Genomic DNA, 14,001 nt, shown 5'->3' with positions numbered 1-14,001 from the left:
CATATAGTATCTTTGAACACATGCCTTATGTTAGAGCATATAGGCTGCAACATTTTTCACTGTTCTATGTTAAATCATGCATTCAGTTGTTTCCATTTATACTGCATCAAAGCAGTTGAAATCCAATTGAAAAGTTTCTTTAGACAGCCATTGTGCAGGAACATGATGTCAATATTAATAAAGGTTGAATTTCCCCTTGGCTCACTTCTTACAGATAAGCTTTTCAATAATACACTGCTTGCACCAAAGGTCTGATGGGACTGGGAATAGTAAAAAACACTAATAAAAGAATGTTGAATGTTTTTATATTAAATTTCCCCACAGGCAAACTGAAAAGCCTACTTAGAGTACGCCAATCAACATGGCACTTATTAAATGTAACAAGAGCCCTGTTACAACAGATCTTTAAAGCCCCTAAATATGAATTAGAAAATAAAGACAAAAGACAATTACAGATGTATTTCTAGATTGAAACCCTGGACACCTCACCTGGTACTTACTAACATGACACTATGTTTGATCTTCAAAAAGACTCAATTTTTATCAGCCTACAGCTATGTTTTTATTACTGCTATTTACTGTGGTTAAGAATTTTATCCTTTCCATTTCCAGTCTTTTAAAGTGCATTTTTATGTTTGAGAAAAATACTGTAATTATTCAGAAATAATTGTGGGTACAATACCCACATAGCTTTGGGTTGAGTAATATAAGGAAAATGGAAGCATCTGAGTAATGGTGACCACAGTTAGGCCAATTAGAATAAACGCTTATGTCTTCTAATCAGAACATGGACGACTGAGTGCCTGAAAAACATTTCATTGTGAGGATTACATCTGTTTCACAAAGGCTCATCTCTTACACCTGAATTTAAGCAATATTTTCACCCTGTCAAGGTAGTGACAAATATATTAAATCTGTCTGTCTTCTGAGATTGAGAACCCCAATCTGAGATTTTGCCTTGGGCACAGCAATAAAAAATAAACTCAATTGTTAAGCATAGGGTTTATTTTCTGCAGATGGAAAAAGAAAGGAAAAAGGTTGTAGGACCTTTTGTAGGACTGTAGTTTGTCTGTAAACAACTGGCTTAAATTAATCTAAATAGCTGTGAAACATTTAAACTCCTATGAAACTGGGACAATTCCTGTAACAGTATTGGCATTTATGATAATTGGTAGGTATTAATTTGGAAAAAGAGGTGCATTTTATTAAATAAAAAAAGGAAAATAGTAAAGCTTTTGTATAATCCATGCTAACATTAAGTATTTTGTTTGAAGGTGTAAGTAAAGCACAAGGCAATGGTTATCAAAGTCTGTTCTGTGGACTCAGTAGTTTTCTAAGTTTGTCACATGAAAACTTAAATGTCATTTAAAAATGCTGACAACACACTAAATACGTTCCCATCACATTTTGATGAGTCTGCACTGAACTCCATTGGGATCTTTCAGGTGATTTCCTATTTATATTGGATCATATGTTAAATAAACAACTGCTGTATTTGTCACGAAGAAGTTACACATTTATTAACAGGACAAGAGGCAGCATCTGTCTTAAAATGTTATCCAGGCTATGGAATACTTTGAAACCTTAGCTTAGGACAGTTTTCTGTTTTCCATGGCCCACAACTCTAAAATATATAAAATAACATCTTGCATTTATGGAAAAATACTGAAGTGGACAGGATTAGGTGTCATAGCTTCTGAGATGACTTAACGCTTGATAAATATTTGAGTTACTGTTTCAATATCAGTATTTTATTGTATGAGTAACATACATATTTTATTCAAAGTTTACTTAAGGAAAAGTTGCAATGACATTCTATCAGGTATTGTTGGTTTTTTGCTGTAGACTTGCAGAGGCACATTTGATTGTGTGATCTTTGTAATGCTGCTGGAGAAATAAATATTTCCAATAGCCATACTACAGGAAAAAAGTATTTCCCATACACAAACTGGAGAATGAATGCTATTGATATCAGCAGATATAAGCTATTCCTCAATGTGATAGCTGGCAAATTTATTCACCAAGTAGCAACAGAATTACCAAGAGGTCATTCTATTTTACATGCAAGTTTGAAACTAAGTAGTATTTGATAGAATAGGTGGTCTATAACTTGTATGGAGTAATCATAAATTCATTCTGTGAAGTTGAAAGATAAACAAAAACAGACTGGCAAAACAAGTTATGGATTTCAATAGAAGATATTTCCTAAATAAAGTTCAGTAAAATGTTGGTAAAACCAACCGGTCTGAAAAGTTAAGGGATGAAAACAGAGAGGAGTTTTGATATTACTTTGGGAAGGAGGACGAATCTGGAGGAGGATGAGCTTGACCTACCGACATGAATATCTATGTTAAGAGGGATATCAAGAAAATGCAGAGAGCAAAAAGAAGGGGAAAGTACAGAAAAATTATAAAAACTTCCTAAGAAGTCAAGAATTAAAAACCAAGGAATAAAAAATCAGACTGACTAAGACACTGCAAAAGTTACTAAAACAAACAACAAAGTAAGTGTTCAAAACCAGAAATGAGAATATGGAAAGAAAGATATATCCTATACAGTTACTGCCTATGTGTCAGTAACTAAATGAATACCTTGGTTTTTAATAGGATGTTGCAGCTAACTATAGTGGCAAGAGCCAGATGAATAACAAGAATCATGTTATAAACTTGAAATTATTATAACCAAGATGGGAACAGAACAGCTAACTTAATACTGTCAAAACATGTCTGTTTTCTCTCTGTCCTAGAATGCTAAAAGAGTCAATGTGTGGAATTACAGGTCCAACAGAGGCTTTCTATCAATTCAACAGTGAAAACGGTACAGCTGGAGAAAAACAAATACAATGCATCCAGGGAGGAAGAGGGGGAGAAATTTATCAAGACAACTTTAAGTCTGTTAATAGTTAATTTCCTTCATTTTTATGGAATAACTTCAGTTCAGGGCAGATATAAAGTAAACCGACCCAAAGGATTTTTAATTTAAGCCATTTTAATTGTATTTGAGATGATGTAGGAAGGAGTATGTCTCATCTGAGTGAGTGTAATTTCTCAAGTTTTCTGAATCACTTATGACTGCATAAATCCTTGGATCAATAGATTTTAAGGTCATAAGAAATCACTATGGTAATCTAGTCTGACCAATATCCATACAATCTCATCATTAATTTCTTCACTGAACTAGTGGCTTCTCTTTGACCGATGACATAGATTTTTAAACATGTTCCCTTGATTGGAAAACTCTTGCTGATAGAATCTATATGTCATCAAATATGTCATCCTGTACCAAAGATATGTCTATATTACAGGTATGTAACCTTCTGACTGATACTAGCTTCCTACCCATCAAATTGTTCCATTTGTTTCTGGGGATCTGTTTACATCAGAAAGTTTCAAATGATACAGCAATACCTCTGTTATAACTTTGTAAACATTTCATTTAAGAACTAGCCGAAAGCGATACTTGAAACTATCGACAGAGTTAGCAATATACTCAACATGGAAATGATCTGACAACAGAACTGAAATCAGTTTTTACCCATGTACAAATGCAACATGAGACAGTTACTCTCTTGTCCTTCCCTGAATGTTGTCAGACCATTTTTGCTTTCAAATCTGGATTCTGTGAAGCCAAAAGCTGTGAAACTTTTCAGAAAGGCAAGCTAATGTTTAGATTGAATAAACACTTTAAAGATGTTTTCTTTTTTGCTTTGTCCTAGCAGGGGGAAAAAAAAAAAAAAAAGAGGTTAAAAGTTAAGATCAGTTTCCTGTGGGGAAGCTGATGAAATGTTTCATTATCTGTGCAAGGAGGCAGACAACTTCAAGGAAATGTCACTAACTTAGCATGATATTCTTAAAGTAAGTATCATCTCACCCAACAAAACCACAGGAACACATTATAACAAAGATCTGTGAAGTAAAATTAAAAAAATCTAAGGTAAATTTCTAAGGAGGGCATTTTCTTCTCCCTCCCTTCTCCCTCCCTGACATATAATTAGAGCCCCACATGAACAGATAGGTCAGCCTGGTAAATGAGGGCACCTTATTACTTTGTGGCATCCGATAGAGATAGAAAGATTGAACATTTTAATTTGGCAAAAAGTATATATAAATATTAGACATTTTCAACAAGTAGAAGACAGCTTAGCCGTTTCTGCCACTATATACATTCTCACTTCACATTTTAGTAGTGGCATCTGAGCAGAGACAAGGCTATTAAACAATCAATTGAACATTTGTTTCTCACTTCACATTGATATCCCAGGAGGAGGGATGTTGTCCAACAAACACCAGTCTTATATGTAAATAAGACATAGGATATCTATTCCCTTTCCCTCTCCTCTTTCCCCCAGTGGGAGCCTGGAAGAGGAAAGAAAGGGGAATTTCTCGGTCAAGATTCCCTTTCTTTTTCCTCCTCTACCTCTCAGTTAAGCATATGGGCTTCCAATTAAAGAACTAGAACAACAGTCCCTTCTTTTCTGTCAGATAATTTTGAAATTCTTCATGAACACTATTACATTTTAAGTTAAATTCTAATTTAGTCTAAGTAGGTGTAATTCTTAACTTTATTCATCACATTTTGCAGTGTCTGATATTTAAGAAAAGCAAACAAAAACTGGCCACCAAGCAGCTGATCAAGAAGAAATCTGATCATATTCACAAAGTTTAACTGCTAATAAAAATTAAAAAAGCAATCTTGTCCCAAAAGACCTCTGAAGGGAGGCTCACCATGAGTCAGTGATAAAATGGCTTGCACTTCCATGACATTAAGCAGGCCTGAGCAAGCCAATCTCTCTGCAGTAGCTTTATCAAGGCTGCTTGTTGATTGATAGCAGGAAACTGCATAGTTTTCTGCTTCCTTGTGTATACACAGGATGCCAAACATATCTCATTAAAAACATCTGCACTTTTTTCTCAGGAGAGTTTTGAAGAGTGCAAAGCAGCAGGGCCAAATGCTGTGCCATGTAGATTCTGCTACCATAACAGGTAGCCTGCTATACTGCGCCAGGCAGAGCTGCTCTTCAGATAACTAAAAAGGCAGCTAACTGCGAGGGAAGGGTGAATCCACTAATCCACTAACACCTTCTCTTTCCTCCACTAAATCCACACCAGGGAGTAAGAGGAGTGACGTGGGTTTTTGACGTGAAATAAATGAGCAAACTATCAAGCTTTAAAAAAAGGAAGTTGGAAATTAGTAATGCTTTTTCTGATTATACTAACACTTAAAATCCTGATGATTTTGAAAATACCATGCAAAATGAAGTTCTGTGTAAAATCAGGAGGTACATGACTGTCATTACCATTACCAGTTCAGGCAATGTCTTAAAAAGCATTCTGGGTATGTGCTCCAAAAAAATACTGGTTTGACTATTTTATCTGCAAACACTTTGATTTGATTTATGGTGAAGATTTAAGTGAAACTTTAGTTTGCAAAAATAGTTCAGAACAAGAAGTTGGCACCACCAAACAATTATGCCACCTCTCCATAGTTCTTGGATGGTGAATAGATCCTATATGCAAAAAAAAAGAAAGTTTCTGTGCACACAAGGGCAGGGGAGGAGGAGATGGAATAATTAGCCAGTTGCTATAGTAACACAGATAGAACTAGGACATCCCACTCACATGAAAAGTTTATCTTAGACTTTGGTTAAGTATTCCTAATATAGCCCTTTCTCTTGGCTTTGAAAATCCGAAATTCTCAGTTTTGCTGTGATTACAGTGAAAACTCATTTAGGTTTTCCACAGAATTCAGGTATGAGCAGACTTCAAAATTTCTAGGGTAAACCTGATTGGGCATCTGCATACCATAAAATAGGAGCATTGACAGAGAAGGATAACGAATTCAAGACAGAGCTGTCTCACTGCTCTTTCCATTCAATCAGCGCTCCAGAAGTTTGACCGAAATAGTAACAGTCTGTGTAAGACTGCTGTCTATCCTGAATACCTTGTTCTCCCAAATACCAATGACTTTGTCAACTCATATTTTGTCACCTCCAAGAGCCAACTGTCAATTTCCCTGGGAAATTTGAAAAAGCTACTTGGAGAAGGACACATAGTCCACTGGACACTGCACAGAGGCACTAGAGACTTGCCTTAAATTACTGCCTTACTGTTTGCAACCGGGCAAATCACACGATATGCCTACAGAGATGAAAAATCAGTTCTGAGCTCTGCTTCTGGATCAGTGCTGTCTTAGATATGACCAGGTATGATCAGTGTGTGGAAGACCTCAGGACCGTCCATGCAGACCGTCCTGTGCTTCTGTTCTTATCAGTGAAAGGGGACAGTACTCAACACCTTCACAGAGACACTTGAAGATAACTAGTGTTAATATCTGTGAGGTATTCAGACACTTCGGTGAGGAAAGACAGGTAAGTGCTTGCTTTGTGAATACACTGCTTTGGCCCTACCATTTGCTCACCATTCTCCAATCATTCTGGTTATCCTTAGCACGTTCCAGATTCTCCCACTGGTGAAGAAGCAGCTGGCTTTGCTCCCGAGAGATATATTACACATGATAACTGAATGTCCCACAGAAACTTCAGCTGGAAACCAGAGTCCTGAAATTTCAGGCAGAACCTGGTATGCAACAAGGCTTATTCTGCAGTCTTTTCTGGACTGATTTCCAGATAAGGTATACACTGGTTTGCGCTGCTGGAGTCATAAAAATGATCACCAGGTAAACAGGAAATTCTTTAGAAAATTTGGCTTCTAAGTAAAGCTTAGTTTGTCATTTTATAAATTGGCAGTAATGATGCTCATGTAAGACTTTTCTCTAGGAACATAAGGTATTATTAATAGTAATTGCACTTTTATTGATAGCATGATACTTCATCTGTCAAAAGTGGATTAATGCTGTTGAAGCAAATTCAATATTATCCTGATATACATACCAGATGCATCAGGCTCCTTTTCCTTCTATGGTCTTTTTTTCTCATTGCATTGTTGCTATTTTTCCAGCTTTTGCCGAGATGAAACTGAGCATATTAAACAGTTCAGAAAATAAACTACCACATACATTTCTTCTACCATAGCGCTATTCCCTAGCCATTGCTGAGAACCATGATTCATCATTGGAAAGTAAACACCTAATGAAATGACTGTTTTTTTCTGATACTGTAGAGTGACATACATCTAAATATGGACCAGATGGGACATACCCTAGAGCAACAATAAATGAGAAAGAAACAATTGATAATTTGTTGATTTTTTTTTCAACTTTTTATGGACTGTATGGTGGCATTCTGAGCATTGAGGTCAATGTCAATATATTCTTGTGTTCACTGGGGACTTGTGTAACAGTTAGAAAATTTAACCATAACACTTGATTTACTCAAATAAGACCAAAATATATTAATGTAAATATTAATAATCCACTCATAAATAATCTGAAGATTGTCTCCTGTAAAAGCTGAAGGAAACAAATGTGGTCATAAAATGTATATTATAGTCTCCTGCACAGGAGTATTATCTTTATTATTAGTATCAGAAAGCATGCAAAGCTGAAACATTTATAAAAGCTGGTCTTCAAATGTTTGTGACTGTCAGGACAGATTTTTTTCTTAGTGAACTTGAAATTTCTCTGTGAAGCTAGTTCCCAGAAGAATTTTTTTTTTTTTTTGGTGAATTATCAATCCTTAAAAGTAAAGAAACAAATTATGATTTTTATAATTATTTTATCTATATGCATATAAAATGGAGAAAAAATTAAAAAAAGCCATTTAAATTTAAGAGCTCTGTTCTCAGTGAGACACAATTGGCATTGGAAGAGGTGACTCTGGAAGACCACTGGAGTCATTTCTGCTCAAACTGTACTGACAAGTAGGCTAGGCACTCCCAGAGCAGAAAAGCACTGAAGGCAGTGGTATAGAAATGCTTCTGCTCTACTGAAGTGTTCCCACAACTAAGGTAATTCACAGGGGTCAATTATATTAGCATTCAACTCCTTCCAATAAATAGACTAGCATTAATGGACTGATGTGAAGCTTAGGATCTCTCTTTCACATAAAACTGTAAATTTTCCACAGTCAACTGCCCTGAGCTCTGGGTGGAGCCTCTAGGCTAAGCAGCAGATGAACGTGGATTTCAATATCACAATTTGGGATGCGAAAGCCTACATTCTAACTAAATCCTACTTTAGTCACCTATGTCCTTTTATGGCCCTGCATATATTAGACAATTAGAACAATTAATTAGATAACTTGCATTTTCTAACTACTGTAAAACCATTCAGGTTTTGGGTGACTAACTTCAGAACTACCAAGTATGTACTGCTTACTATAAGATATTTGTCAGGTTTGCTTACTATAAGATATTAGTCAGGTTTCCAGAGTCCAACCATTTCACAGCTATTCTTTGGGGAAAAAAAAAGAGGTAGATGGAATTATTCAGTTTAATGTACAAAAGTATGTTTTTCACCCTCTATTGATTCCATCTTATTGTATATGAATAGCCACGCTTTCTAATTAAAACAAATGACAACTCTTACGGTGTTCTCGTATGTGCCAATACATCTTAGACCTACATGATTTGGAATTGAAAAAGTATTTGTAACATTAACCTTTACTTATCATCTTTTTTGTTACTGTAGGCAAAAAAAAAATTTGACAAAAAGTGTTTAGTACAGAAAGGACATAATCACAAATATTCTTTTGCTAATAAATGACTAATTGGCCATTCATTCATTCACTTCATATTAATTGTTAAAAGATCAATCACGATGAACTAACGTATTATTAATATCCATATTATATGTGCATCCATGGAAATTCCATTGCAATATGGCGATTAACTAATGTACCATTATTTTAAAGTTAATTATTGTAGCATTAGATGTAACTATGAAGAAAGGATTCAGGGAATTTTTTCCTATTATTTTTCTTTTAAAATAATTTTATATTTTATCATATTAGAAAAGTGATTCCAGGAAGAGAAAAAGCGAGGATCTGGAGCTGTTTATTTTCTCTAGTTTCTTTCATTTTCAGCTTGTATTAATGATTTTTTTAAATGGCAAATATCACAGTCCAATCATTCTACTGAGAAGTAACAGCTGTCTACTATGAAAATTAATAGTTCTCAACTTCTCCAAGGTTGTAATGAAGAGCATAAGAAAATTCAAAATTTTATTATTACATTTCAAAAATCTATTATTATATTAAAAAAGAAAAAGACCAGTAATTTCTGAGATCCATAGATACAGTAAATAAATAAATCTATCTAGTGAACAGCTATGAAGAATGATAAATTCTTTTTTGCCTTAGTCTTGGTTAAGAAATCAGATCTTCGGTATTCATGATGTGTGCTTTTTTCTTTTTTTGCTTTGAATTTCAAACATATGTGCTTATTCATATTCAGTTCGTGTCTGTGTGTATACATACATGCGCACACATACATATGCACAGGTCCTTCAGGTGTGGGGGATAGCACTGTTTAATTTGAAACTTTGACAATAATTCCAGTTAGAATTTCAGTTATGGGTAACTGTACTAGGTTTTAAATGACAGGATTTTTTAAATAAATTTTCACTTACAACAACACAACTATTAAAAAAAGTTAGGAAAAAAATTGTGTTTTCAGTGATAAGAAAAATCTAAGAAATCATTAGGCTTATTTAAATCACAAGGCATTTAAATAGTATTTTTATTTTTTACTATTAGGATTCTGATGTTTGGGCTTTGTGTGTGCAGATCATGAGCACACTACTGTGTGAGCATCACCTTAGTCCCTGGCAATTTTTGGCTTTATGCAGAGCTGCATGACACTTCTTGGTGTTTGCTTACCACTACTAGTATCCTTCCACAACACAGGAATCCTTGAATTTTAGGCTTTAGAACGTTAATTTTCAGCCACCTCTTTAAAGAAATCCAGTTGATCTGTGGTCTGAGTCAGTCCTCCCCTTTAAAATTTCATTTGATTGTTTCCAAAAGAGTTTGATAAACAGACTTCTGTAAAAAGTTACCTCTGAAAAAAGGAAGAAAGATAAGCAGTAGTTCAAACTGCTTGTTAATAAGACTGTTTATACCCTATTCCAGAAGGTTATTAGATGACAATCTGAGATCAATGGAATTTAAACTTTGTTTAGGTACTTTCCTAAATCATTTTCATTCATCTTCACAGCAAAATGAAAAAAGAGTCTTAACTTTGAAATCAATATAAACTGTCATACCAATACGTCAGTGAAATTTCCACGGGTTTTTTTTACATGTCTTTGAAATCAGTTGTGTTTAAGACTATAGGATCTCTTGAACTTGTTCCCTTGATTTCAGGAAGCTCATGTTTTTTGGATTGTGACTCTTAGGAAGAAAAGAAACATCCTTGGAACACCGAATATTGATGCATAAAGTGTTAACAAAGATGTTAAAAATCTAAATTAATTATGAAGGATCATGCTGGAAACATTCCCATACTCAAATATCAAACATGGTGTAGAAAACTTGTTAAAGAAAGTATTTATATCAAACATTGCACTAACCAACTTTTGGAGGGAAAAAAATTTACTCCCCATCTGACAGTTGTGATGATACTGATCAGTAACCAAGACTGCAGACTGTTGGTTGATGCTGAAGTTAAATGCGTATGACAGAAATAGCAGCAGTGATGGATGGCTTTGGATGTGCTGAACTGACAAAATGCTACAATGCTTAGGATGCTTGGTTGTCAGTAAAAACAGGCAACACAGGGACATGATATTTGAAGTCTTTACATGACATAATACGAAATGATGGTCAGCACTGAACCTTGACTACTTGACATTAACAGTGTTAATTTATGTGTAAGAATCTGCCTACCGCAGCTGTGATACAGGTCATTTGTTGAAATATCAACATGGAGTACAAACTAACATATGGAAGTTGAAGCTGATGCTGTTACAAAGACATATGAAACACAAACTTTTGCACTGACGACTACGTACAATGGGGCTTATTTGCGTCATCCTTCTCTAGATCTCGTTTCAAAACTAGGTGCTTGTGAGGAAACCATCTCACACATATTCTGGGGGCACTCAAATCCATGTTGTGATTCCTTTTTTCTACCTTCACATAACTTAGAGGAAATAAAAAAAAAAAAATCAAACAGATAAGCCAGCAAAATCTGGCGGCTCATAGAATATCATGAAGTGTGTAAGTTGCTTTTGTACACCAAGTCACCGTTTCTGTCCATCCATCCTTAGTGTTTTTATTTCATCAGCATCCCATAGCTGCCCATCAAACTTTTTTTCCCCATTCTGGTCTTATTGTACTTTTCTACTCTTTTCTTTCAGTTAAAGCAATCTCCTTCAAACAGATCCATCAAGTTAGTTTAGGAATTAACATGATTATTGCCTCCATTTGTGGGTCATAACACTTCTCCTTATCATGTCTGTCTATTACTAAGACTGAAAGCTCTTTGGAGAAGATCCATTTGCTATTTTATACAATATCTAACATATATGGTTCCCATTTTCACCTAATCCTCTGGTAACATCATAGTAAATAAAATCAAAATGGGTATGTTAAGTTACCAAGGAAAATGGTTTCATCTGCACTGTTGTGTTGGGTGGATTCAAGGCCAAACCTATATTACTTCCTTCTTTTTAGACATGACCTCAGTGCAAGCTCTGAGCTGACCCACCTGTATTTCCTGAAGAAAACTTCAGGTTTGCACTTGCCTTCGGATGCTTGCACTTACCTGACATAAAGGCAGGCACCCTGTGCGATTTCCAGCAACTCCCTCTTGCGGGGCAGTGGTTGAGAGGGTGATCTGGCATCCTTCCTATTATTTGTCATTCCAATATCCTACCTTTTGTCTGCAGAATGGGATTCACCCACGTGACTTTAGCTGTATAAGAGTTAAATGTCAAGAACTGCATCCTCTGTAGTAAAAAGAGAGAGAGAGATACGTCCAGAAGATTATTCAATCCTTCTCACTTAGGCATCTACTTTAGGATGCAAAAAATTGCTTCTGGAGACACCTAGCTTGCTCTTTAAAACCAGAAACCTATTTGATTGAAAATCACCATAAATAATTTTACTCTACTTTTATTTTCTACCCAGCAGCCAAATTTTTCTTTCTCATTGTTACATAGGTATAATAAATGTGCATTAAGTTAGACTCAGATTTTTTTTTTTTCATTATTTCTCTGAATATTTTTATTTTGCTTAACATTCAGTGGTTAATCTGATACACAATCATATTTGTGGGAGGGAAAAGTATTTGCACTTTCCAGTAAGTGCTGACTTTGATGAAATCTGTTTTATTGCCTGGAGAAATAATCATGTTTTTTGTAAATATCTGTAAAATTTGTTCTTATACTTACCTAGCAGTGTTTTTAAAATTGGGTGGAGACAGAGTTTACTTTAAAAATAAACTTATCTGACTTTTATTACTGATCCACTTTCTCATTCCCAGACTTCATGGTGGGAAGTATCATCCTTCTCAGTCACGCTAATACTGATTAAAACTAGTGAGAAGCAGTTCTGACCTATTGATTGCAAAAAGAAAATAAATGGAGATACACACTGTTCTCTAGGTGTTAGTACTGGTAGTATTGATACTACAAGTGAGGAAATTAATTTTTAAGTTTAAAACCCAGCTTTTGAAAGAAAAACAAAGACAAAAGTTCAGAGACCAAAACAATAGGAACTACAGATCATTCCATCAAGTATTAGACAGAAAAAGGAGGTGAAAGAAGAGAAAGAGAGAACAGTAATAGGAAAACTAATACAAAAATAGATCCAATGTGCCTGCATTGATTTTTGTGATTACTGTTTATTAGAGTGTGGTGGATACAGATTATCTTTCTTTCAAATGCTCTGCATTTATTATTGCTTCATTTACCTTGAAATGATAACTGCAGGCACTTAAATAAATGGATTCCAGCATTGTCTAGTTTCATTCTACCACCCTTGTCTGTGATAAGTACCTTTGTAGAAATGTTATTTTGAAACGTCTTTAAGCAATGTTTTTCTGTTAATCACAAGATCTTTCTTTGTATTTCATCTGTAGTGCTTGTACTCTCTACATTGTCTCTTATTCTAAAATGGTAGGAGAATATTTTCTAGTATAAAAAATTGCTGTACTTTTGGAAACAAGTTTTACTGTGATTTTATTTTATAATTTATATTTTTGAGTTAGGCACTCTAAGATACAGCAGAATCACTGGGTCTGCTACAGACTTCCTAGGTGACCCTTTGCACAAGTCCATCTAGGTTATGGTCATCTAAGTAAATTAAAGGTGGCCAGGCATGTTCCTGGGAACTGAGGCCCTCTGGCATGGAACACCCATATCTATGCTAATAAGATGTTTTTTTTCTCCCAGGCAGGGTAGCTGTTTGCAACTGTCCACTGGGAATGGTCCCTGGACTTATCTAACCCCCAAACTGAAATCACAAATTGTTTGCAGGGTGCTAGTTGGATTAGCCAAAATATTGTCAGAAACTCCTCTAACAGACATAGGAACATTTCCAGGCACTGCTTAATTTACCAGTAGAGGTGTATCTTTAAACTCCCTACACCAGATTTCTAAAACTATCATGATACAGATGGGTATACATTACAATTCTGAGAAATTTTACAAAATGAAAGTTAGGTATGCAGATGCCTATGAAAGTCCCACTAACTGTCTTATTGCATTACCTAATTGCATCTTTAGATGGTTATGTGCATTTTAAAATGTCTGCCTGTAAAATAGAATTTATAGTTCCTCCCTTGTTTGTCTTGCAGCTCTCAGAGAATGACTACACTGCAGTCTGTGGCTACGGGCTAGAAACCTGGTCAGGGTTTACAGCCACTGCTGAGCTCTGTACTATGACAGTACACTAATTATATACCAGCTAGTCAATTAAAAGCTTACTTAGGTATGTCTATGAGTGGCATTAATCATAGAATCATAGAATCATAGAATCATTAAGGTTGGAAGAGACCTCTAAGATCATCGAGTCCAACCGTCAACCCAACACCACCATGCCCACTAAACCATGTCCCTAAGCGCCTCATCTACATGTCTTTTAAATACCTCCAGGGATGG

The sequence above is a fragment of the Aptenodytes forsteri genome, unplaced genomic scaffold (assembly GCF_000699145.1).
Source record: "Aptenodytes forsteri isolate BGI_AS27 unplaced genomic scaffold, ASM69914v1 Scaffold51, whole genome shotgun sequence".
Taxonomy (NCBI): Eukaryota; Metazoa; Chordata; class Aves; order Sphenisciformes; family Spheniscidae; genus Aptenodytes; species Aptenodytes forsteri.
This window is presented reverse-complemented; position numbering follows the sequence as displayed.